This window comes from Numida meleagris, chromosome 5 (genome assembly GCF_002078875.1).
Source record: "Numida meleagris isolate 19003 breed g44 Domestic line chromosome 5, NumMel1.0, whole genome shotgun sequence".
Taxonomy (NCBI): Eukaryota; Metazoa; Chordata; class Aves; order Galliformes; family Numididae; genus Numida; species Numida meleagris.
The window spans coordinates 48,762,291-48,766,248 of NC_034413.1; positions in this window are offsets into that span (position 1 = coordinate 48,762,291).

Below are 3,958 nucleotides of genomic sequence, written 5' to 3' on the forward strand. Positions count from 1 at the left end.
TGGGTGTTTTTTGTCACTTAATTTCAAGTATTTGTAACTTTATACTATAAAAACATTGGGTTTTAACTTTGGTTATTTGAAGATCAGAGATGCCAAAGCTAGCATGATGAATGTAAGAATCTCAGATGACAGGATGCATGGGGAGGCTTTTTAAAAAGGATTACATCAGCATGAGCACTACGTGCGTTCTGCAGTTATATATTCTTCCATCTTCGTACACGTGGAAGTAAGTTTGACCCAAACTTTTCAGGAGAACCTTTGTTTATTTTTTCAAGAGTTAAAAATTGGAAAAGCAGTTTTGTTGTTTTAAACATCACATTTGAAAGTGTGTCAACTTGTTCTGTGTTACTTTTCACAGTGTTTCTAATACTGTAACATCCTAAGCTAGTTACACTTGTGATCTTACAGGGAGGAAAAAATGTTTTCAACTTGGAATGTGATTTAAAGTCCTGTGTAGACTTCAGGTGTAGCTCTGAGGGAAACGTTTAAGGAATGTCCTTCCCGGTATATTTTCAAAAAAGTGAAACAAAAGATTTCAGATCTTTTTATTTGCTTTGAACTGCGTGGCTCAAAGTGCTCAACTTCACTGGAAGCAAAGTTTTACCAAAAAAATGAAAAAACCAACCAGCAGTTTATAATATAGAAATTGTTCTAGCTAGAGTCATTGGAAGAACTAGCTCAACATTCATTGTTTGAGTTATGAATCAGAATCGTGGTTAAGACTAAATGTCATCACTAGCGAAGGCAAATTCACAAAGTCTTTTGGCATGAAGTAGTAGTGTGGCCATGGTCAGTAGAAAAGACAGGAATGGCAGTTCTGTGTAACCCAGCTGTTAGTGCCATAAAGCCGTATTTTTCACTTCGCAAAATGAACATAATTGCTGGACACGTGAAAATATGCAGATTTCATTTATACATTGTATTTCATGGCATGTAGATAATTATAAAAATACATTTGAGCTGTTTTGTAACAGAAAACAGAACAATTCCTAAGGAAGTAGATTAGTTTGGGGGAAATCTTGTCACAACATTTTTCTAAGAAAAATGATGCTTTGAATTTCTTTTCTGTGTTTAACAGAACTTATTTCTGCCAGTTTTCATGTACTGAAATGTTTTCAAAGACACTGGCGTAGAAAATAAAGTCATACTGCAGAGAAAAATGAAAGTTTCTGTCGCGTTGTAACACACAGCTACAAATGCTTTAGTGGCATCATGAGGTTTGTCTTATTTAAATGGTGGTGGGGTTTTGTTTCTTTTCCCCATGCACTTCTCATTTTCAAAGTGACTTGTGCATTTTTGGTAGGGTACTTTAATTCCAAGGAAAGTTAATTTGAAATAATTATTTTTAGAAAGATTTGTGCAAATTGTTGTTTGTTTCTTAGTTGTCTACTAATAGTATTAAAAATCACCTGTGTTTTATAATTGTTGTATTGTACAAGCTTACTTAATTTATCGAGAGAAATCCTTCTCTTACTGTCTGTAAGTTTAATAGCATAGATTTTATGAACCCGTAGCTTTTGAGATATTCTGTACAAATTAAAAGGCTTGTTAATTACATCTGAAATAAATGGAGATGCCTTAAAGTAAGTGTGAAAACAAAGCATCATTTGCTTTAAAAAAAAAAAAAAAAAAAAAAAAAGAGTTGAGCTGGGGTCTAGCTGCATATATGGTTTCTTGGTGGTTTTTCTTTTTTATTCCTAGAAACATTAATAGATGCTTAATAGAATGAGCTATTAATAATAGGCCTCATTTTTACGATTACTGCCACTTGCCATTCAGCGTTAGCAAAGCAGTAACAGCCAGCAATACTTCTGACACGCGGCTGCAAACAGGTGGGTGCCTAGAAGGAAGGCTGCTCTGTGGCAGACCAAAAGTGTCCCCAGCCCTGACCCTGGTCAGTGTGCAGCACAAGGTCCCAGTTACTAGTGGGCTCACTGCTTCCTGAGCCAGAGGCCCTGTGTGCATCTCTGAACAAGGTCTCACCCACAAAGCGGCCTCGTTCTTCAATGCTTTTGCAGGGAGAATTGCAGCACCCTGTGTCAGGAGTTCCAGTATTTACCTGTACATGACGTGTGAAAGTAGGTCTCATAGCTTCTGCTTGATCACTTTCGTTTGATACCTTCTGATTTCTCCTATGAATAATATTGTGCAATTGCTTGCCATCTTGTTTGTGATTTTATAGACTTAAATATGTATATTGTCATTTCTTTTCCAGAAGTTAAAACTAGCTGATTAATCTCCCTGAGACTGCTCCATAGTCCTGATCTTTCTTCCTTATTTATATGTGTATATATTTTGTATATATTTATATATTATATATATATATATATATATATATAATTCCGTGTAGTATTCAAAGTAAGGTGTTCTGGAAGTTGCATAGTGGTATAACAATTTTGTTTTTTGGGGTATTGGTGTGAGTTGGTTTAATTTCAGTCTATCCTCTCAACTGCTGTAAAGGTGAATGATTCACAGTGGTGCTGGAGTTTCTTTAGTGAAGTGTAGGCCATGCACAGCAATGAAGGAACTCGTAGTGCTCCAGCACTGGCTACAGGGACATTGTGTATTGAGCAGCAGTTTTGGCTGAAAGACTTCAGCAAGTGCAGATCCTGTTGTATTCTTAACTCTTGTGCTCAGTTGTTATTCCTTGTTACTTAGGAGCAGAATTGAGTTAGCCTGGCCGTAGCTTTCTGTGAGTGGGTATGGTTATGGCTGTGCTATCAGCAGTCACCCACTGCCAGCACAGTACCTGCTGGGCTGCCTCAGTAATGTTGCGGAGCTGCTTCAGTCCTGCTGAGCCACAGGGGAGGTCACGAGAGAAGAGGGAAGATGTGATGTCAAAATGTTTGGACAGTCTCATTATGTAAATTGCCAAAATACCATCTCTTAGTATGAGGGCGGTTAGATAAATTTTGGAACAAAATTGTCCACTCGTTTAGCTAACAACAGCTGTTTAAAAAATATTTTAACTGTAGTTACTAAAATGGTTTTAATTGATATTTAAGAAATATTGCATCTTCAAATTGTATATAGTTCATTGCAGTACTGCATGGGAATGTGAGCTTGACTGCAGAAATGTTTGTCTTGGCATTGCTCGTGTTAAGTTCACAAACAGATTGCATGCAGATTGAACATTAGATTGAATTCTGAAAATTACTCATAATACTAATTAGATTTAGGCGGTACATTATTTTAACTCATGAGCACGCTGTTTAATTTACTGACAGCTTGAATGACATGTGAACCACCTAATACAATAAGTGATCTGGAGTGGGCTGTTTTTTAAGCTCCGGGAGCAATTTAAGAGCCTCCCTATCATAAAGTTTGCACCTTTTTATGACTATAAAGATGCTAGTTGAACTTCATTGACTGTTCTTAAACTACTTTGAATTATCCTTCAGTAATAAGGAAATGTGACCTACCAGAAGGCTCATTTTCTTGGATAATCTAAAAAAGCAAGAATCTATTATGTCAGCGGAGAGAATTGACTCCAGGTACTCCCACAACACACAGAGAACACAGGCGCTTGTCCTTCAATGTATTTTCAATTAGAAAAACCAATATATTTTTAAAAGCTTTCTTAGTCAATAAATATATACATTTCAAAGAAATCACAAAGTCAAAATGCAAAACAAGGGAGTATTTTAGTTAAGAATGCATGACATGTATTTGCCAGGTTAGAAGTGGCATGGGCAAAATACTGCTTTATATATTGGAAAAATAAGGTCACTTCAGAGGTGCTTTGCTTTTTATATTTAGTTTTCTCTTGTGTGTTTTCCTCTTGCCAGTCTATAATTTGGCTGTTACTGGAGACAGGGATTTTCTTTTCTTGTCTATTCCTTATGACTGTCATCAAGCTTTTTCTTCTTTAACAACAAAAAGGGGAGGCAGATGACAAATTAGAAATGTACAGTGTCCTTCTGAACTATTTTGTTAACTCATAAACACACAAGTCCTT